This window comes from Triticum urartu, chromosome 7, assembly GCF_003073215.2.
Source record: "Triticum urartu cultivar G1812 chromosome 7, Tu2.1, whole genome shotgun sequence".
NCBI classification, from domain to species: domain Eukaryota; kingdom Viridiplantae; phylum Streptophyta; class Magnoliopsida; order Poales; family Poaceae; genus Triticum; species Triticum urartu.
Window position 1 is genome coordinate 545,408,368 of NC_053028.1, and position 23,991 is coordinate 545,432,358.

The 23,991-nt window shown below is 42.8% G+C and overlaps 1 long non-coding RNA gene across 2 annotated transcripts; it reads right to left on the bottom strand.

The window, feature by feature from the left end:
- Nucleotides 1-2,856: 2,856 nt before the first annotated feature.
- On the bottom strand, nucleotides 2,857-9,500 carry LOC125524157. 2 transcript variants are annotated; one of them, XR_007290572.1, is made up of 6 exons: nucleotides 8,385-9,488; nucleotides 7,181-7,571; nucleotides 6,555-6,885; nucleotides 3,767-3,911; nucleotides 2,996-3,089; nucleotides 2,857-2,909 (listed from the first exon to the last, which is right to left on the bottom strand). It is a non-coding gene; the product is annotated as an uncharacterized LOC125524157 (long non-coding RNA). The 2 variants fall into 2 exon arrangements; XR_007290571.1 differs by having other exon boundaries at nucleotides 3,767-6,885; nucleotides 8,385-9,500.
- Between the last annotated feature and the right edge of the window lie 14,491 nt (nucleotides 9,501-23,991).

Genomic DNA, 23,991 nt, shown 5'->3' on the forward strand with positions numbered 1-23,991 from the left:
TGGAGTCATCTAGCAACGAGGGAGAGAAGAGTGCATCTACATACCCTTGTAGATCACGAGCGGAAGCGTTAAGAGAGCGGGGTTGATGGAGTCGTACTCGACGTGATCCGAATCACCGAAGATCCTAGCGCCGAACGGACGGCACCTCCGCGTTCAACACACGTACGGAGCGAGGACGTCTCCCGCGCCTTGATCCAGCAAGGAGGAGGGAGAGGTTGAGGAAGAGGGCTCCAACAGCAGCACGACGGCGTGGTGGTGGTGAAGCTGCAGTACTCCGGCAGGGCTTCGCCAAGCTCTTATGGAGGAGGAGAGGTGTTGGGGAGGGGAGGGGGTGCGCCTTTGATGTTGTGTGCAGCCCTCCCCTCACCCTCTATTTATAGGGGAAGGGGGAAGGGGGCCGGCCCCCTCTAGATGGGATCTAGAGGGGGGGCGGCGGCCAAGGGGGGGCTTGCCCCCAAGCAAGGGGGCGCCCCCCTTAGGGTTTCCCCCCAACCCTAGGCGCATGGGCCCTAGGGGGGTGTGGCGCCCCAGCCCACTTGGGCTGGTTCCCTTCTCCATACAGCCCATAAGGCCCCCCGAAAGAGGTGGCCCCTCCCGGTGGACCCCCAGAACCCCTCCGGTGGCCCCGGTACAATACCGATATGCCCCCGAACCTTTCCGGCGACCGTATGACAACTTCCCATATATAAATCTTTACCTCCGGATCATTCCAGAACTCCTCGTGACGTCCGGGATCTCATCCGGGACTCCGAACAACATTCGGTAATCACATACAAGTCTTCCTAACAACCCTAGCATCACCGAACCTTAAGTGTGTAGACCCTACGGGTTCGAGAGACATGCAGACATGACCGAGACGACTCTCCGGTCAATAACCAACAGCGGGATCTGGATACCCATGTTGGCTCCCACATGCTCCACGATGATCTCATCGGATGAACCACGATGTCGAGGATTCAATCAATCCGTATACAATTCCCTTTGTCAATCGATACGTTACTTGCCCGAGACTCGATCGTGAGTATCCCAATACCTTGTTCAGTCTCGTTACCGGTAAGTCACTTTACTCGTACCGTAATGCATGATCCCGTGATCAACCACTTGATCACATTGAGCTCATTACGATGATGCATTACCGAGTGGGCCCAGAAATACCTCTCTGTCATACGGAGTGACAAATCCCAGTCTCGATTCATGCCAACCCAACAGACACTTTCGGAGATACCTGTAATGTACCTTTATAGTCACCCAGTTACATTGTGACGTTTGGCACACCCAAGGCACTCCTACGGTATCCGGGAGTTGCACAATCTCATGGTCTAAGGAAATGATACTTGACATTCAGAAAAGCTACAGCAAACGAACTACATGATTTTTGAGCTATGCTTAGGATTGGGTCGTGTCCATCACATCATTCTCCTAATGATGTGATCCCGTTATCAATGACATCTAATGTCCATAGTCAGGAAACCATGACTATCTTTTGATCAACAAGCCAGTCAACTAGAGGCTCACTAGGGACGTGTTGTGGTCTATGTATTCACACATGTATTACGATTTCCGGATAACACAATTATAGCATGAACAATAGACAATTATCATGAACAAAGAAATATAATAATAACTATTTTATTATTGCCTCTAGAGCATATTTTCAACACAGGCTACAACAAATTTTGTGACAGAAGGTAGAAAGTAGAAGTCTTACATCTTTTTCAAAGCTCTGGCGATTGTTGGCTTGGAGCTCTTGAACCTGCTTTACGCATACAATGCAAGTCAAATCTCGGCCTCTTGTTATAGTCATAGTATGATCTCCCCTGAAATCCTCGTCATGGGCCACCATCTCCAAACCTTCATGGGCCAGAGAAGATAATAAAACATGCCAAACAGATCGAGAAAAGTGTCATAATAAGTATTTATTTTTAGTTGCAGTAGAAAGATCGAGCCTAGGAGTATCTATTTTTTTGTTTCGTTGTGCGTTGCATTTGGAGCTGCATAAAAAAATGATCATTGCATTCTTCCAAATCCAGAATGTCCAGTCTTTGCCAATGTGGCCCATTACAATCATCATACAGTGCATTGAGAAAAGAAAGAAAGAAAAAAGAAAAAAAGAGGAACAGGCAAAGAAGAAATTATTGCTATATTTTTGCTAGAAGATAACATGGCCTATATGACTACATTGATCTAGGCAAAGATCTTTACCCAAGATCCTTCTCTAATTATCAAATATTCATGCTTGGAGTCAAAACCAAACAAACTTGCATCTTGACCTGCCTACACTCTATGCTTACAACACCGACCGTACACTGCACTTCATCCACAGTGCAAACTGAAAGACATGCAGCTCTTGTTTGAGAACCAAAGAGATATGCACACACATCATGGTACTGAAAGATGATAGAGTTACTGGAAGATAATAGAGTTGTGATATGTGATATATAGCAAAGCTCGCAACGTGCAAAATCAGAACACAAAATTCGAATTGATCTAGCTAGTGAGCGAATGATGCTTACACAATCTGAATCTGCTGCTGCCCATGCGGGTTGGGATCACTGCGGTAGAAGGTGCAGCCCCTGCTGAACTGGAACGGCAGCCCCTCCCACTCTACACCCATTACACAGATCATAATCATACCCTGCTCCACCAGCTCAAGCATCCGAATTCCAGAACAAAAACGGCCCAGCCAGGTGAAGAAGGATTTAATTTGCGTACCGAGGTGCCAAGTAAGTGGATGGCGGAGGGTCATGGCCGTAGATGTCGTCGATGACAAAGTGGAGATGAGGGCTGACACGCCCATGAAGTCACCAAAGAAGGCCACCACTTGGTCCTCCCCCACCATGGACCGTCGGAAGCCAGGAACAACAGGTCATCACACACGCATACCTCCACATCAGCTTCGCCAGCGTCGCCTAATGCATCCACAACACAAAGTTGAGTCCCCACAACCATCCGAGCGTGATGTTGAAGGCAAAACAAATGAGAAAGCTCATCTTACCGTCATCCCGTGCACCTCCACATGGCGTTCGCCGCCGAATTGGTCGGCACTGGTGCTGCTATGCACATCCGGTGCACGCCCTCAATAACCAGGTCTGTGTGGACGGCGGACAAAAAGAAAAGGAGAATAAACAGTCTTTTCTTCAATATTATCATATAGGTAGAGATAGTGATAGTGAAGTTTTTTTCCAGCGAACCTTCAAAGGTTCCAAGAATGATTTGTATGTTGTTTACATTATAATAATGAATTGTTTTGAACTTTTAAAGTGGACTGGATTTGAATAGTGAACTACTAAAATTTAAATAGTGAACTCCTCCAATTTTACCCTGCCCAAAAACAAGAACTTCTGCAATTCCGTTTTATGGAGAACACACCACTCTTCTTACTTGTAATTGCTTTTTATAAGCTGTATAAGAGCAACCGCACTGTGGGTTTTTTTATTTTTTAAAAATGAAGAAAAATCATCTCTTATAGGCATAACAACAAACAAGTGGAGGGCACCCTGAACATCAAATTTGTATATTAGCACATCTGGCAGAAAATATTTTGCTAATTCATGAATCAGTCCGCGTGCATTAGCCATCACATTAGCAGGTAGCATAGATACACGTCATTCTGTAGCTGTGCATCAATTAGAGAGAGAGAGAGAGAGAGAGAGAGAGAGAGAGAGAGAGCTGTTTTCGGTGCATCAAAAGAGGAACTTTTGGTAGCTGCTCTGAATCAAATAGCAATCGAATCTCAATACTAATTAGAGAAGGGAGAGGAACTTACAGTTGCTGCTCTGTATCAAATGTGCCGATGCGACACATGTTTTCCCTATTACCTAGGCGGCTGGCGAGCCCATCGAGCTAGGGTATATTGGGCTCCCTCCGGCGGCGTCTGGCGAGTCAGCCATGGCCATTACAACGGGCACCACCTGCATCGCGAGATCCACATCAGCTCGTGAAGGGAGAGAATTGGCGGCCCGCGGAGGGAGAGGAGCGGACACTCTGGGAGGGGAGGAGTGGATCCAGAAAAGCAAGATCCATGGCGACTGGGGGAGGGATAGGAGCAGCGTGCAGCGAGAGAAGCACGGCGTGCAGTTTTTCTTAGAAAAATAACGATTCGGTTTAGAAGAAGAAGAAGAAGATACCCAGGTTCGAGTCCTGTCCCCATCGAAATCTTTTTTAACGCCTCGTTGGCTTGTCGGCCTTGTTCTGGGCCACGGATGCAGCCCAGGATGCAGCCAGTCGAGGCCCAACGGAGCAATGTGCGAGAAAAATATCGCATCCCTCACGTCATATAGATATAGATAATAGTATATGCACGTAAAATAGTACCACCTCGGATGTAGAAACTAATATAGATGAAAAAAACTGAAAGCGTAAATTCACGAAAAGAAGCGTATTGTAACGGTGAGCCCGACAAAGTCAATCTGTGCTTTATTATTAGGGAAAGATTTATTTGGTTTACTAGCAAAAGGGCTCGTGCGTTGTAACGGGAGGAAAATATATCGCATGCCTCTAGCCCAATAGCCCCATGGCTAAAAGCCCCCACAAGTTTACGCCCTCTATTTCAACACATCACATTACTCATGACAAACAGGAGCAGAACGGGACAAATGGGCAACGAACGATGGAAAAAAAGAAAAATATTCTCCAATAAAATTTCACAAAGTGTTTCGAGAAAATGTAAAGCTAGTTTGTAATTTCACGAAAATGCCACTTCTAGAATGCATAAAAACATAATCCGGCCAATCATTTTATATTGATATGTTCACACACTTAAGTTGTGATATTATTGCCTCGTGTTTCAATTGGTAAATAAGAAAATTAATGATGTCGGGTGTTGTTTGAGGATGAAAATTGTTCTCTCTCATACCCTTAATCAACTCAAACACTCTGATATGTAAATTCAGGCATATACATTTAGCTTGTACTACAAAAAAAAGTAAAGCTAGAAACCTAGCAAGTACTATTACTTTTCAAGGACCAAAAACTTGAAAGAGCACAGAAAAAATGAAGAACATCCCTCTAGTGGAAGCACTACATGCATTTGTGAGTCCAAGCATAGTATCTCCAATAAATTATTCAGAAAATAAACATGCCTCAAAAATTTAGAGACCTCATGACAGGTGGACTGATGCCCAATATATCTTTAGATAAACAATGATCATGTTTCTCCAGGTAATCTGATGAACTGAAGCAAATTATCCGCAACAAATAGAAAAGAAAATTAGTAGATCATCCAAGGATCAAATGGGCAAACAGTAATACAATCTTGAAAAGAAACACCAATTTCAGTAAATTTTACCACAAAAAATTGCAGTTCTGTCTCACTTCTTTCCTTGTACCCAAAATAATTCCAAAAATACCATACCGCAAATTACAAAAATTCCACAGACCTCATGAAAGGTAACCTGATGTACTTTAGGCCCAGTATAGTGCTTCTACTTAGCCTAATAGGGGCAGCACCATTCAAAAAACTAACAAATCAAATCAATCAAATGCAAGCTTTTTGTTCACTGTAACTATTCCGCAAGACTGTGCTCAAATATAAGCTATTTAGAGGATCACAACTATAGTACTGTGCGATATTTAGAAATCAGCATGTGCGCGCAAGTGCAGCTCAATTGCATACCAGTTTCGTGATGGCAACTAAATCTGAAGTCCAAAAGCTTAAGTAACCTCAAAGTTGAAATATCGCATCCTTGCAGCTATGTTTCCACTGACAAATTGACTTCTTGCTAATGGAGCAACCCAACTATTAGCCGTAACATAATAAAAATACTGCAGTGTACATTCTTGTTGGTAAGAAACATAATTTTAGTGCTAGAGATAAATTATTTGTTTCACCGTGCTAGAGATAAATTCTTTATTCCACCGAAATGACATAATTTTTATGTTCGGGAAACTTGATGTTTTGGCAAGATCCTTGTGCAAGTGAACCGATTCACCGATAAGACATTGATATTCTAAGTGAATAAGTAAAGCATATATAACCACAAAATGGTACCGGATAAAAGAAACTAGCAATGCAATGAAGATAATAACAAAGAAAGGAACTCCAAACATAATCAACCAGCAAAAAACATTTAAAATAAATTTTGCAAGAAAACATGCCCGTGCATTACAACGGGGCATAAATATTCTAGTGATGATAAATCATTCTATGTAGAAGTTCTTAGAGTGATATAAGTTCAGATCCAAACAAAGTTACTACTGTACTTTGCATAAATCAGCTGAGCTAGTGGGTAAATTTAGTCAGTAAACCACGCAATTCAGACTTAAAAAAGATTCCAAGGTGTAGTACGGAATCACGGTTTGCCACAAATAAAGGCTAAGTTGAACTACTATAAAATATAGGAGGTTGCCCAGAGAATAGTCAGGAACTCCTAGGTGCTCCTACCAAAGTGCAGATTGACGATGCAAACCACAATTAATAATGTGCATGAGCAATTAAACAATGGGCCACCTACAATTCAGATTAGCACAGAAGAGAACTACTAAACTATGAGCTCCCCTGAAAAACAACCCATAAACAGAAATATCAAGGGGCCAAATTTATTGTGTTTTTTTACCTTGTGCAGACTTAGCCTTGTCATACTGGCTTCGCGCAGATGAATCAGTCTTCCTTACACTCAACCAATGTAGTTGCACTTGCACATCTGCCGGACTGGTACACGGTAACATGACAATCTGAGTCGTTCAGATTCAGCTCGTCTGGGTAGAGATGTACTACTTGTTCTCTTCTCTTGGAGGCTGGCTTGATTTGGAGATCTCCTCACATTGCAGAAGAATCACTTCTGATTCCCTCCACCAGAAGAACTCAAGAACAAAAGCGCTCAAACATAGTATGCGAAAGAATTTCCAGAAACCAAATCGACCACACGACGAGCTAACAACCTTCTCCTGTTCAGAATTCCAATAATAGAAAAATAAATTTGGAAATAAATTAAGACTGTATCTTATTCTCTTAAAACTGAGGATTTGCAAGCATTTAAGACCTTCTGCTCTCTGTACCACATTTTAAAGATATACTCATATAGATAACCTTGAGAAAAAAGTGTTCATCGCATTTTTCCCTTCTAAGATGTTAGATAGATACTACAACCTAATAAATATTCATGGATCAATTGCAGTAGTTGATGTCTAGTATCATTTGTTTGAGTTAATCAATGAATTATAGGTATCAATAGGACTTCACCTCATTCCACTTCTATTGCCCTTGTTCCGATATTGATTTGACACCAGCCTCTCTAGTAGACGGAGAATCCATGTCAATAACAGCCTCTCAAGTCTCAAAGTACATACTCATAAAATCCTCCTCAAGTAATTTTATTGTTTCCATAAGCAATCATGAACCTACTGTACCAACATGAACAGTCAATACATATTAGTAGTGTACACAGAAATACATATCACATACTCCTGCCATCTCTCGCACTCATGATGATCACATACTGTTGCTTCTGATCACAGATAGTCCTCTCCCTCAAACAAATACATCTATACGAATTGGGCTGCATATAATTAGGAGAACGTTATGGACCTCAAGGTGGGTGCAGAAATTTATCAGCTCAATCTACCTCCCATCACTGAAAAGACAGAAGAAAAAATTGCTTAGTTCTGAATTTCATCGAGCATCTAATAAATAATTTAAATAGTGATGACACATTGAGCTGGAATCAGTTGAAACAGAGGTAGTACATCATAGTCGGTTAGGTAGTGCAGTCACTACCCACTAAAAAAAGTAATGACATATCCTACAGGAAAACAACAATCAGAAAATGATTATAAAAAAACAAATATGTTCCCCATAGTCCGTTGCCTATCGCTTAGAGCATACACGCACTGTGACATTTCTGATGAACATCACTGGACAGAACCTAAAACTGGAGTAACATGGAGCAACTTCAGAAAAATGAGCTAATGACGATGTATATGCCTACTTTCTGATTCTAAAATTTCATGGTTCAGTTTACTGTTATTCTGCCCTACTTCAATCAAATAATCATGCAAACAAAGCATTCATATACATGCCAAGAATAATGCTAGTTTTGGTGCTAACAGTAGGGGTGCTCAGGTGTATAACGTCAAGGAACACACTAACAGGTTGTTTTTCCTGGAACTTTGTTCCTTCTATGAAATCTGAATATAAATGCAACTGGAACATAACTATCACTCAAACTTTTGGCTGTGTGTAGGCCCAAACTTGGTCGGATTAGCATGGTTCAGTTTAGAATATAAAAACACCACAACGGATGTAAACTCCAAGGTGTAAGTCAATACTGAATCTTCAGATATGTGTCTTGTTCAGACAACAAACAATCCTGAACAAATCTCTAAAAAAAATTCAGAGATGCAAACATGCTAGCCTCAGGTGTAGTAACTTTCATGGGGAGAAATACCTCTGGTGTAGCCACCTCAGGCGATGGAGGGCTCGACGGGTGTTCTTCTTCCGCCGGCGAACTCGGCATAGTACGGCTGGACGGATGATTTTCCTCCGCCAGCGACATTGGATGCTCCTCTGAGAGTTGCAATGTGAAATGGAGATTCTGGTCGAGGGACGCGGCCTGATGGACGTTCTGGTCGAGGATCCCTCCTTATGACAGCCAAGTCCAATCCGGGTCGGGCACTACATGCTTTTGCGTTGGAGAAGAACAGAGACTCGAACTCGATTACATTGGAAATTGACTTATGTTGGAGAAGGACACGGTCTCCAATTCCATACAAATCATGACAGCACACTGAAGATTCAGAGAACTGAAGCTGGCCTCGCTGTTGTGTTCGGGCGTCCATCCAAATCACGACACTGCACTAAAAATTCAGATAACTGAAGCTCGCTGTTGTGGACACTGAACCGAAAATTCAGATAACTGAAGCTTGCTGTTGTGTTTGTGTATCTATGTGATGGGGGGCCGTCCGAGCATCTGGCCGTGGGAGGCAAGGATGTGTGCGGAGCGCCGGTTGCTGGAGGCCAGCGGCGTGCTATGTTGTAGCTTCCCTGGTGCCTGCAGTAGCGAGTCCATCTTCTCCTCGGCGTCGCGCCAGCTCCACGCCAATCACCTCGGCCGTCCACTCCTCGCGCACCACTGACTGCACCAACCGCGGCAGATCCAGCGTGCCGCCGTCGCCATCCTGCAGCGACGCGTGCGTCGGGGACTTGCCGTTGAGGAGCTCCAGCAAGAGCACGCCCAGAGAGTGTCGCCGCGCGTCCACCACCGCCGGGGCGTGGTAGCCGTCGGCGCCCGCAGCACGTCCTCAAACCACGGCGGCCGCCCCTGCCATTCGAGGCGCGTGCTGCTGCTCTGCTGGAGCAGCGCCCCGAAGAGCGGGACCCTGAGGTCGCCAAGCAGAACGGAGAAGCTCCTGCCGCCTGCTTGGCCTGCCGTCGGGAGGAGGACGACGAGAGGAGCGCCTGTTCGTCCGCCGCTTGGGCCACGGCAGCCCGATTCGGCCCAGCCGCCCGCGAAGCCGTCGTCCATCTGGAACCGCATCACCAGGACCGGCCCTGGAGTTTCGAGGGCCCCAGGGCGGACTCCATGAGTGGGCCCAGCGGCCGCAGTGGAGGAAAAAAAGAATTCCATACTTTGATATGAAAAAAATCTGGTAAAGCCATAAACTATGATATATTTTCCCCTTGTAAATAGTACTTCTTCTATAAAAAAATACAAGAGCGTCTAGGTTACTACTTTAGTGATCTAAACGCTCTTAGAAATATAGAAGCATTTAGATCACTAAAGTAGTGATCTAAACATTTTTATATTTCTTTACGGAGGAAGTATATGATAATAATAGGTTGTGGTGCTTCAATAATATTGGCATCTAATTGCTTTAGATTATAAAGTAGTGTGATTCCAAAAAATAAATTTATTCATAATCTCCTTCTAAAATTTAGTTAACTGATGTGCTCATTTTCTCCTTGTTCTCTTCTCAGAATTAGATAAATGTTTTAGGCAATATATTTGTAAAAACAAAAAGGAGAACACCTCAACTTGGGGTAAATTAGCAGCAATAATGTGTGCTCCAACACTGGTGTGCTCTACAACTATCCAAGTGCAAAACGTTGAGACCACGTGACCAAGACCAGCTATCTCCTCAAAGAGTGCAAGTGTTATAAAAACAAGAATACAACTTAATTTCCATCCATCAGATTAAAATTAAGGGCTAAACGATTCATAAAATAAATTACCTCACTCGTTCGGGTTTTCCTCGCCCTAGGCGCAGTCGGCAGCCGTTGCAATGCTCCGGACTGCGGCAGAGTTTCACGGCATTGGGCCACTCCGTCCTCCGTTTATGATGGGAAACGAAGCCATAGGCCCCGAGCTTGTGAATACTGCTATCGATTGGGTTTGGAGAATTGAAGAAGCAATCAAACTAACAGCGACGGAAAGGTCAAAAGGAAAAAAAACTGACAGCCATGGCTCCGCGCAAACACGTACATATACTTACAACCGATCGTTATTCGGAACGAATTCAGCGTGTGCATTCTTTGGGCTTCTTATCTACATACATATCACGATGGGCCTCTCAGGCCTTGTTGGTTCTCCACTTGTATGGCTGTACCTCAAGCATATATATATATGGCCTGGGTCGGGGCCCCTAGTTTGGCTGGGCCCCAGGCCGTCGCCCCCGCTGCCCTGGCCCAGGGCCGGCCCTGCGCATCACCCCGCCTGCCTTGGAGCTCGCTGCCTCCGACCACCTCTCCATCGTTCTCCGCCTCGATCCGTCCGTCCCATCTCCGGATGGCGCGCCGGAGAAGCTGGGCCGTAGATGCTTCATCAGGCTGCTGGCTACCTTCGCTGCCGCAGCGGCATCCTCCTCATTCTGATTCTCCCCTCGTCGTCACGGCCTCGGGGTCTGCGCTGGTTGGTGACAGGTGCGCCGCCGGCTCGTAGTCCCCGTGCGACGCCGGGATGCGTTGTGCCTCCAGCTCCCCACTCGCCGGGGCCCCTGCTCCGCCACCTCGTCCATCCCGTTCGTCGCGGCGGCCTCCAACTGCCGGTCTGAATACCAAGAAACAGAGGATACGCGAAAGGTTTTTTTTTACCGAATCGTGTTCCCTAGAGCCACTTAGGTAGGGAGTGTGGGTTCAATTTCCGAAAAAGAGAAGGGTCTTTTTGCAAAAGCACGCGACGACCAGAAGCAATCGCTGCTTTATTATTAGGGAGAGACTACTGGCTTTGCTTTGCATATTTTTGTTTTCGTTGTTTTTTTCCTTTTCTCTTTTCGCATAGAATAAGAATTATATTTCTATACATATTTAATATTTTTAAATTACATAAAACATATTTCGTATACATCAGAAACATTTTCCCACATATTGAATGTTTTCTCAATACATTATTAGTATGTTTGAAAAATATGTGAATTTGATGTCTATTTCTTATATATATTGTACATTATTCGTATACATAAGGAACCATTTTTTAACAACATTTTCATTTTTTAATACCTGATGACATTTTTAAAATACAAATTTTTCTTTTTTTTCTTTTCTTATTTGTCGGTTTGCATTGGTTTCCTTTTTTCACACATGTCTATTTTTCGGTACACAATATATGTTTTTAGAGTACATGTGAAACATTTTTGATAAATATTGATTATTTTTTAAATACAAAATTTATGTTTTTTCAAATACACGATATAAATTTTTGTTCTAATATATTTTTTGACCACTTTTTTTAATACTTGGTCAAAAATTATTAAATACACATTGACCATATATTTTGTGGCAATAAACATTTTTTAAACTACGTGAACTACTTTGAACACTGTATAAACATATAAAAAATATTCACAGACGTTTTCTGGAAACACGTGAATATTCCTTTAAAATTCCATGTACATTTTTAATGGCAATAAAAAAATTATAATCTATGCGTGCATTTTTTTACATTGTATAAACATTTTTTGTGTACACGTTGAACAACTTTTCAAATATATGATTAACATTTTTTTCAAACACATATTTTTGTGTCAACTTTTTTCATACAGCTTCTACTCCCTCTGTTCCTAAATATTTGTCTTTTTAAAGATTTCAAATAGACTACAACATACGGATGTATATAGACATATTTTAGAGTGTAGATTCATTCATTTTGCTCCATATATGGTCATTTGTTTAAATCTCTAGAGAGACAAATATTTAGGAACAGAGGGAGTATATTTTACGTATACAGCAGGTACATTTTTCAGATACATGTTTAACATTTTTAAAGTATGTCATTAACATTTTTTAAAACTTATATTTTTTATCTTTAATTTTTCCTTACACGTTATACATTTTTATATACACTTTTAGTACTTTTCAAATACATGATTAACATTCTTTAAAACATATATTTCTTCTGACTTTTTTTCCATACACATTGTGCATTTGTCGTTTCATGTTAAATACTTTTCAAATACATGACTAACATTTTTTAAAACATATATTTTCTATGTCTACTTTTTTCATGCACATTGTATATTTTTTGTATACAACAGGAATATTTTTTACATACACATTTAATATTTTTCAGGTACATGATTAACAAAAACATTCATACATATGTTTTGATGTCTACTTTGTTTCCATACATATTGTTTAATTTTCATGTGCATTAAAAACATTTCTTATACATGTTTCACATTTTTCAAATGGGTGATTAACATTTTTCATATTTATATGTAAAGTGATTTTATAATACATATATTTAGAATATAAGCAAATTAAAAAACAATAGCACTTCATTCTTTACATGATTAGTCCCATCTCTAGTAATTATTCCTCCGGTATTTCTTTTAACAAAGACACCTAAAGAGAATCTTAGATCTATCGAGAAAAAAAAAAGGCCAATGCAATGGATAGATAACTGGATAACAAAGACACCTAGAGAGAATCTTAGATCTATCGAGAAAAAAAGACCAATGCAATGGATAGATAACTAGACATAGAATGACCAGTAAACAATAAAATTAATTAGAAAAGCATACTAGTCTTATTTTTTTGATTGTATGTCATCCATCTGAGCTTGAAAACCGTATTAAACCAACAGTAAAGAAAAACGACGCCTGCAAATGCCTTTGCGATATTAGGTTCGAATACCGCAATAGCCACTCGGGTGAGATTATTTATTTCACATGCTACAGTGCTAGGTGGGGTTTTTTTTATTACGAGGGTACAATGCTAGGTGGTTAGCAGTAAGAATATCCATTGCAATTGTTCTAAGTACTTGTAAGAATTATCTGAAACGTGCAGAAACGATAAGCTCGAGCACTGCGTCTCTGCGCGCGAGCGTGGTCAGGCACGTCCGTTCCACGGACGGACGTGGACGTGTCGTCCAATCTTGGGTGCTCTTTTAGCCGTCGTGATCGCCCGGGAAGAAACGCTACGTGGTGCACCGGCGAACACACAGCGAAAGCGTACGCGCGAGCGCGACTTCATAGTTGTTCAATCAACCCGCCGCATGCACTTTTGAGACAAGTTTTGACGTGCACGTTTCCCGTTTATACTGATAGGCGGGGTACTTTTTTTTTTGAAACTAGGTACTACATTTTTTATTATCCGTGTCTGCGGCCGTACAGCGTACGAGACAGCTCGGTGGATGAGCGATTTGTCATGTTCCTGCCCTGTGGCTGCTTTTTTTTTTTTTGAGGGGGTGGGCTGCTTCTTCTAACTATCTGGGCTGCGTCCCACTAGGCCGTGAACCATGTAACCAGTGAGACTTGCGTACCGACTTAGGGGGGAAATCATACGTGCCGCTCAAGGCAGCACATAGTCAGGGCTTCGCACAGGGATGCCACTATGTCTCGTTTGACGGCAAACAGTCTCACTGGTCATTTTTCCGAAATCACTAATTAAGGAGTACTTGTTGCAAAGAGCACTCTACTTTCCCAGGTCGCGACAAGTGGCGCACATATAGCGCGCCATTTGTCGCAACCTGAGAGTTTTCCCTTTTTTCACAGATCCATTTATTCAAAACGTTTTATCTTTTAAACCGTGCGTCCAAATCTCGAACCGTTTTCACCGTTGAATTCCTCGCGTCGAGATTTTTAAACTAGATCCCATGTTGATAGGTTTTGACGAACTTTTTTTAACGAAAAAACCGGATGAAAAAAAACCGGACGAAAAAACCGGACCAGAAGCATGGTTTTTTTCCCTTTCCGAAAGAGGCACGTCCGTGCCTCTCGCGAAATCACAACCGTGCCTCTCATGGAAGCAAAACCATGACTCTTGTGAAAGGAAAAAAAACAGAAAATGCGTTTTTTTCTGTTTCCAAGAGGCACGGCCGTGACTCTCGCGAAAGCACAATCATGCCTCTCGCGAAAGCAAAACCGTGACTCTCACGAAAGAAAAAAACAGAAAACGCGTATTTTTTTTCCTTTCCGAGAGGCATGGCCGTGACTTTCGCGAAAGCACAACTGTGCCTCTCGCGGAAGCAAAACCGTGACTCTCCCGAAAGAAAAAAAACAAAAAACGCGTTTTGTTTTTCCCTTACCGAGAGGCATGGCCGTGACTCTCGTGAAAATACAACCGTGCCTCTCGCGGAAGCAAAACCGTGACTCTCGCGAAAGAAAAAAAACAGAAAACGCGTTTTTTTCGTTTCCGAAAGGCACGGCTGTGACTCTTGCTAAAGCACAACCGTGCCTCTCGCGGAAGAAAAACCGTGACTTTCACGAAAGAAAAAAAACGCGTTTTTTCGCGCAAAAAAAAATTCGGAAAGCTAAGAAAGACCGGAGGAAAACCAAAACGTTGGAAAAAACCGGAAAAAAGCGTTTAAAAAGCCGAAAACACGTGCGAAAAAATAAAAAAAAATACAAAATTCAAAGGGAGCATCCAGAGCGCGACACATGGCAAATGGCTAAGAGCGCGCCAAATGGCGCTGATCGTTGTGAGGCTCCCGAAGGAGCGCTCGTTAACTAGTTGCTCCCTCATTTTTCGCCCCCAAGAAGTCGCAGAATGGGCCAGTCCAGCGTGAACCACACAGGCCTTCCGCCTTCTTTTCATCCTTTTTTGTTCACATATTTGCTTACAATATTTGCTATTATTTTTTAATTTGCTTATATTCTAAATATATGTATTATAAAATCACTTTACATATAAATATGAAAAATATTAATCACCCATTTGAAAAATGTGAAACATGTATAAGAAATGTTTTTAATGTACATGAAAATTAAACAATATGCAAATCAAGTACTTCATTCTTTCCGAATAAGTGTCTTAACTTTGTACTAAAGCTAGTACAAAGTTAAGACACTAATTTTAGAACGGAAGGAGTACATGTTTGGCTTGAGTTGAAAAAAAAACATCTTTGGCATTAGTACCTCTACTTCTACGTAATATGGTAATTCTGTATAATGGCATTTATGATCCCAAAACATAAGTGCGCAGGCATATTTAGACAAAATACCCCACCAAAGAATATGTGTATTTAGTTAAAATGCACCTCTAAAACTAAATTAAAGAAGTACTACTACGAAACACATCTATGCATATAACATCATTAGAAATATTCTAAAAAACGTTAGTCAATTATGCCTAGAAATTCGCACGGGCACGCACCTGCTCAGCCATGCATGTCCAGAATCAACAAGGGTTCTCCGAACGAAGGGAGTGTACAACTGGGGCGCATCCCAACTTTTTTGTTGGAGATATAGAGCGGAGTTCTTCACGAAGTTTGAGACAAAGGAAAAAAATCAAAGTTTCTCTATAGCCTCTTCGTTTTGAGACATTATGGCTTTGGGGTCGACCTCGGTAACAAAAAAGGAATCCCATGATTGCCTCGAGATCCGCAGAGTCATTGAATTTCGCACAGGGCCACATCAAGTTTTAAGTTTTAGTTGCTGAAAGTTACGATTTTTGTCGTTTGTTGTATCAAGTTTCAGCAAATGAAATTTAACAATGTTTTAAAAACTTGTCAAGACGTATTCAAAATGGGTCTTATATGACAGCCCTCGACCAATAAACACGAATATGAAAACCTAAATTACCTTGGACATTTGGTTTAAGAGACGAGAGATTAAAAATCGAAAGCCAAAAATAATGGGTCAGTCTCTCGCACATGCATGGCACAAATCCCCTTATGATATGGTTTCTGATCTACCTGAATTCTCAAGCAAAGTGGCCAAACATTTAAATGCCTCTCATTGCAAGGTAAACCCAAAAACACCACACTAGAGATGCTCGTCAATAACAAGGCAAGAAAAGAGGAAGGAATGACACCAACAAGGGTGATCTCACTGCTCCACAGTGACTCATAAAGATGACTTCTACCCTCTTTCAAATGGACAATATCTAGACTATAGTTGTCTTTTGTGCTAGCAATTGTGTCTAGCAGTTTGCCATGCCGCTTTAAGTTGCCTCCCTAATCAACTTGCGGATAGCAAAGTTTGATGATGCCATTAAATCTTGCCTTGTATAGGACTAAGCTATATCAAGTGGCCCCTTTGGTCATCAAAACCCGTAAGCCACACCCGACCTCCAGCGTCGCTCTCACGGGTGACACGGCGGAACCCTAGCCGATAGCCACCATAGACCTCTTCCGCTTCTCAACCCCTCGCCATCACGGCCGGCGGTGTCCGGGCGAGCTCTCTCGGCGCATGGCGTTTCCCCCCTTCAATTCAAGGACGAGGCGACGACCGTCCCTAGCGCCGGTGCTCCTCCCAGAGATGCGGCAACCCAGGCTATGCGACGACGCATGGCCTTCTCATCCATGGTGTTGTGGCGCGTCATAGGCTTCTGGTGAGGCACCATTTTCCAGTGCCCTTGTTGATCCCGGTGAGGCATCAGATCCTGTCGTCCTTGCTGCCAGTGAAGCGTCTCCGCGCTTGAGTGCATGCTGGGTGGCGTCCCTCCCGATGATGGCCTCGACAGGTGTCCTCCCATCGAGGCGTAGGACAGTGTTGCTCTGGATCTGGATTCCTAGACCCGGCAGTTGTGTTGTCCTATGCTGGCGTTCCTGGTGCATGCTCATTTTACGGCATTGCAGAGGACGTGGGTGCTGGTTCAGCTGGGCCAGATAGCCATGGGTCTATGAGGCGAGGCTGTCGGTGAAAGTTGAGCACCTATGTGGTCTAGGCCAACGACAGTGCTATTTGCGGGTGTCGTCTCCTTGCTGAAGGTGTCGTCGATGCCGCCCTGGTCGCGTTGCCCTTGTCGCTTCGAGGGAAACTTGGACCGGGTTGTCCCGGACCGGGAGATGGTGGCACTTTTTTGTGGTTTCCACTTGAGGACATTGCTTTGGAGCTAGTCTCAGCTATAGATGGATCCATGGTGAGTGGTGGTGGTCGTCGGCGACTAGTGCGCCAACAGCTATGTGGATGTGTGATGGCTTGGTCATAGTAGGGTTGCAGTAGTAGACTCTTCGGCGTATTCGCTAGTTCTATATGGGATGGTTTCTGAAGTGAGGTCGAAGCCGCGACGAGGTTCCTGCAGCAGCGATGACAAGAGGCAGGGTAGCTGATACGTCTCCAATATATCTATAATTTTTTATTGTTCCATGCTACTATATTATCTATTTTGGATGTTTTATATGCATTAGTATGCTATTTTATATTATTTTTGGGACTAGCGTATTAACCCAATGGCACTTTCTATTTTTTCCTTATTTTTGAGTTTTACAGAAAAGGAATATCAAACGGAGTCCAAACGAATAAAACTTTCGCGATGATTTTTCTTGGACTAGAAGACACCCACATAACTTGCAGATGAAGTTAGAAGAGTCACGAGGGCTCCACAAGCCCTCAGGGCGCGCCCTAGGGGGACGCCCTTGGCTTGTGGGCCCCTCGGGAGTCCACCAACCTCCCTCCCAGCTCTATAAATTCACAAATATTCCCAAACGACCAGAAGCATGCCCCAAAATACTTTTCCGCCGCCGTAACATTATGTACCAGTGAGATCCCATCTAGGGACCTTTTCCGGCACACTGTCGGGAGGGGGATTCGATCACGGAGGGCTTCTACATCAACTCTATTGCCCTTCCAATGAAGCGTGAATAGTTTACCACAGACCTACGGGTCCATAGCTAGTAGTTAGATTGCTTCTTCTCTCTCTTTGATCCTCAATACCATGTTCTCCTTGATGTTCTTGAGATCTATATGATGTAATCTTCTTTTGCGGTGTGTTTGTCAAGATCCGATGAATTGTACATTTATGATCAGTTTATCTATGAAAATTATTTGAATCTTCTCTGAATTCTTATATGCATGATTTGATATCCTTGTATTTCTCTTCGAATTATCGGTTTGGTTTGTCCAACTATATTGGTTTTTCTTGTAATGGGAGAGGTGCTTAGTTTTGGGTTCAATCTTGTGGTGATCTCACCGAGTGACAAAGTAGGGGTGGCAAGACACGTATTGTATTGTTGTCATCAAGGGTAAAAAGATGGGGTTTTCATCATATTGCTTGAGTTTATCCCTCTACATCATGTCATCTTGCTTAAGGCGTTACTCCGTTCTTATGAACTTGATACACTAGATACATGCTTGATAGTGGTCGATGTGTGGAGTAATAGTAGTAGATGCAGGCAGGAGTCGGTCTACTTGACACGGACATGATGCCTATATTCATAATCATTGCCTTGGATATCGTCATAAGTTTGCGCTTTTCTATCAATTGCTCGACAATAATTTGTTCACCCTGAAGGAAATATGCCCTAGAGGCAATAATAAAGTTGTTATTTATATTTTATTATATCATGAAAAATGTTTATTATTCATGCTAGAATTGTATTAACCGGAAACTTAGTACATGTGTGAATACATAGACAAACAGAGAGTCACTAGTATGCCTCTACTTGACTAGCTCATTAATCAAAGATGGTTAAGTTTCCTAGCCATGGATAAGAGTTGTCATTTGATGAACGGGATCACATCATTAGAGAATGATGTGATTGACCTAACCCATCCGTGAGCTTAGCACTATGATCATTTAGTTTGTTGCCATTGCTTTCTACATAACTTATACATGTTCCTATGACTATGAGATTATGCAACTCCCGAATACCGGAGGAACACTTAGTGTGCTATCAAACGTCACAAGTAACTGGGTGATTATAAAGATGCTCTACAGGTGTCTCCGATGGTGTTTGTTGAGTTGGCATAGATCGAGATTAGGATTTGTCACTCCGATTGTCAAAGAGGTATCTCTGGGCCCTCTCGGTAATGCACATCACTATAAGCCTTGCAAGCAGTGTGACTAATGAGTTAGTTACGAGATGATGCATTACGGAACGAGTAAAGAGACTTGCCGATAACGAGACTGAACTAGGTATGATGATACCGACGATCGAATCTCGGGCAAGCAACATACCGATGACAAAGGGAACAGCGTATCTTGTTATGCGGTTTGACCGATAAAGATCTTCGTAGAATATGTAGGAACCAATATGAGCATCCAGGTTCCGCTATTGGTTATTGACCAGAGATGAGTCTCGGTCATGTCTACATAGTTCTCCAACCCGTAGGGTCCGCACGCTTAACGTTCGATGACGATCAGTATTATGAGTTTATCTGTTTTGATGTACCGAAGGTGGTTCGGAGTCCCGGATGTGATCATGGACATGATGAGGAGTCTCGAAATGGTCGAGACATAAAGATTGATATATTGGAAGGCTATGTTTGGACACCAGAATGGTTTCGGATAAGTTCAGACAATTACCGGAGTACCGGGGGGTTACCGCAACCCCCGGGGAGTCAATGGGCCTTAATGGGCCATAGTGGGAGAGAGGAGGAGGTGGCCAAGTGGGGGCGCCCCCCCAAGCCCAATCCAAATTGGGGAGGGGCCGGCCCCCCTTTCCTTCTCTCCTTCTCCCTCTTCCTTCTTCTCCTACTCCAACTAGGGAAAAGGGGGGAACCTACTCCAACTAGGAGTAGGAATCCCCCTTGGGGCGCGCCATAGAGAGGGCCGGCCCTGCCCTGCCCTCCTACACTCCTTTATATACGGGGAAGGGGGGCACCCCATAGACACACAAGTTGATAGTTGTCTTAGCCGTGTGCGGTGCCCCCTCCATAGATTTCCACCTCGGTCACATCGTTGTAGTGCTTAGGCGAAGCCCTGCATCGGTAACTTCATCATCACCGTCATCACGCCGTTGTGCTGACAAAACTCTCCCTCAGCCTCAACTGGATCAAGAGTACGAGGGACGTCACTAAGCTGTACCTGTGCAGATCGCGGAGGTGTCGTGCGTTCGGTACTTGATCGGTTGGATCGCGAAGACGTTCGACTACATCAACCGCATTACTTAACGCTTCCACTTTCGGTCTATGAGGGTACGTAGACATACTCTCCCCCTCTCATTGCTATGCATCTCCTAGATAGATCTTGCATGATCGTAGGAATTTTTTTGAAATACTACGTTCCCTAACAGTGGCATCCGAGTAAGGTCTATGCGTAGATGTTATATGCACGAGTAGAACACAAATGAGTTGTGGGCGTGAGTATATACGTATTGCTTGCCTTCACTAGTTTATTCTTGATTCAGTGGTATTGTTGGATGAAGCGGCTTAGACTGACATTACGCGTACGCTTATGCGAGACTGGTTCTACTGACGTGCTTCACTCATAGGTGGCTAGTGGGTGTCTGTTTCTCCAACTTTAGTTGAATCGGTTTCAATGAACAGGGTTCTTTCTAAAGATCAAAAAGCAATCACTATACCACGTTGTGATTTTTGATGCGTATGGAAGAACGGTTCTTGCTAAGCCCATAGCAGCCACGTAAAATTTGCAACAACAAAATAGAGGACGTCTAACTTGTTTTTGCAGGGCGTGTTGTGATGTGATATGGTCAAGACGTGATTATATAAATTGTTGTATGAGATGATCATGTTTTGTAACACAGTTATCGGCAACTAGCAGGAGCCATATGGTTGTCGCTTTATTGTATGAAATGCAATCGCCATGTAATTACTTTACTTTATCACGAAGCGGTAGCGATAGTCATAGAAGAAATAGTTGGCGAGACGACAACGATGCTTCGATGGAGATCAATGTGTCAAGCCGGTGACGATGGTGATCATGATGGTGCTTTGGAGATGGAGATCAAAAGACACAAGATGATGATGGCCATATCATATCACTTTTTTTATTGCATGTGATGAATATCCTTTATGCATCTTATTTTACTTAGTACGGCGGTAGCATTATAAGATGATCTCCCACTAAATTTCAAGGTACAAGTGTTCTCCCTGAGTATGCACCGTTGCTACAGTTTGTCGTGTCGAGACACCACGTGATGATCGGGTGTGATAAGCTCTACGTTCACATACAACGGGTGCAAGCCAGTTTTGCACACGCAGAATACTCAGGTTAAACTTGACGAGCCTAGCATATGCAGATATGGCCTCGGAACACTGAGACCGAAAGGTCGAGCGTGAATCATATAGTAGATATGATCAACATAGTGATGTTCACCATTGAAAATTACTCCATCTCACGTGATGATCGGACATGGTTTAGTTGATATGGATCACGTGATCACTTAGATGATTAGAGGGATGTCTATCTAAGTGGGAGTTCTTAAGTAATATGATTAATTGAACTTTTATTTGTCATGAACTTAGTACCTGATAGTATTTTGCATGTCTATGTTGTTGTAGATAAATGGCCCGTGCTGTTGTTCCGTTGAATTTTATGCGTTCCTAGAGAAAGCTAAGTTGAAAGATGATGGTAGCAATTACACGGACTAGGTCCGTAACTTGAGGATTATCCTCATTGCTGCACAGAAGAATTACGTCTTGGAAGCACCGTTGGGTGACAAGCCTGCTGCAGATGCTGCTGACGACGTTAAGAACGTCTGGCAAAGCAAAGCTGATGACTACTCGATAGTTTAGTGTGCCATGCTTTACGGCTTAGAACCGGGACTTCAACGACATTTTGAACGTCATGGAGCATATGAGATGTTCCAGGAGTTGAAGTTAATATTTCAAGCAAATGCTCGGATTGAGAGATATGAAATCTCCAATAAGTTCTACAGGTGCAAAATGGAGGAGAATAGTTCTGTCAATGAACATATACTCAGAATGTATGGGTGCCACAACCACTTGATTCAGCTGGGAGTTAATCTTTGTGATGATAGTGTCATTGACAGAGTTTTTCAATCACTGCCACCAAGCTACAAGAGCTTCGTGATGAACTATAATATGCAAGGGATGGATAAGACAATTCCCGAGCTCTTCGCAATGCTAAAGGTTGCGGAGGTAGAAATCAAGAAGGAGCATCAAGTGTTGATGGTCAACAAGACCACCAGTTTCAAGAAGAAGGGCAAAGGGAAGAAGGGGAACTTCAAGAAGAACAGCAAGCAAGTTGCTGCTCAAGTGAAGAAGCCCAAGACTGGACCTAAGTCTGAGACTGAGTGCTTCTACTGCAAAGGGACTGGTCACTGGAAGCGGAACTGCCCCAAGTATTGGGTGAATAAGAAGGATGGCAAAGTGAAAGGTATATTTGATATACATGGTATTAATGTGTACCTTACTAATGCTCGCAGTAGCGCCTGGATATTTGATACTAGTTCTGTTTCTAATATTTGCAACTCGAAACAGGGGCTACGGATTAAGCGAAGATTGGCTAAGGACGAGGTGACGATGCGCGTGAGAAATGGTTCCAAAGTCGATGTGATCACCGTCGGCACGCTACCTGTACATCTACCTTCGGGATTAGTTTTAGACCTGAATAATTGTTATTTGGTGCCAGCGTTAAGCAAGAACATTATATCTGGATCTTGTTTGATGCGAGACGGTTATTCATGTAAATTAGAGAATAATGGTTGTTCTATTTATATGAGTAATATATTTTATGGTCATGCACCCTTGATGAGTGGTTTATTTTTACTAAATCTTGATAGTAGCGATACACATATTCATAGTATTGAAGCCAAAAGATATAAGTTTAATAATGATAGTGCAACTTATTTGTGGCAGTGCCGTTTAGGTCATATTGGTGTAAAGTGCATGAAGAAATTCCATGCTGGTGGACTTTTGGAATCACTTGATTATGATTCACTTGATGCTTACGAACCATGCCTCATGGGTAAGATGACGAAGACTCCGTTCTCCGGAACAATGAAATGAGCAACAGACTTATTGGAAATAATACATAGTGATGTATGCGGTCTGATGAGTATTGATGCTCGTGGCGGGTATCGTTATTTTCTGACCTTCACAGATGATTTGAGCCGATATGGGTATATCTACTTGATGAAACATAAGTCTGAAACATTTGAAAAGTTCAAAGAATTTCAGAGTGAAGTGGAAAATCATCGTAACAAGAAAATAAAGTTTCTACGATCTGATCATGGAGGAGAATATTTGAGTTACGAGTTTGGTCTTCATTTGAAACAATGCGGAATAGTTTCGCAACTCACGCCACCTGAAACACCACAATGTAATGGTGTGTCTGAACGTCGTAACCACACTTTATTAGATATGGTGCGATCTATGATGTCTCTTACCGATTTACCGCTATCGTTTTGGGGTTATGCTTTAGAGACGGATGCATTCATGTTAAATAGGGCACCATCTAAATCCGTTGAGACGACACCTTATGAACCGTGGTTTGACAAGAAACCCAAGTTGTCGTTTCTTAAAGTTTGGGGCTGCGATGCTTATGTGAAAAAGTTTCAACCTGATAAGCTCGAACCCCAATCGGAAAAATGTGTCTTCATAGGATACCCAAAAGCGACTATTGGGTACACCTTCTGTCACAGATCTGAAGGCAAGATATTCGTTGCTAAAAATGGATCCTTTCTAGAGAAGGAGTTTCTCTCGAAAGAAGTGAGTGGGAGGAAAGTAGAACTTGATGAGGCAATTGTACTGATGTCTACTACAGAACCTTCTTCTTGTAGACGTTGTTAGGCCTCCAAGTGCAGAGGTTTGTAGGACAGTAGCAAATTTCCCTCGAGTAGATGACCTAAGGCTTATCAATCCGTAGGAGGCGTAGGATGAAGATGGTCTCTCTCAAGCAACCCTGCAACCAAATAACAAAGAGACTCTTGTGTCCCCAACACACCCAATACAATGGTAAATTGTATAGGC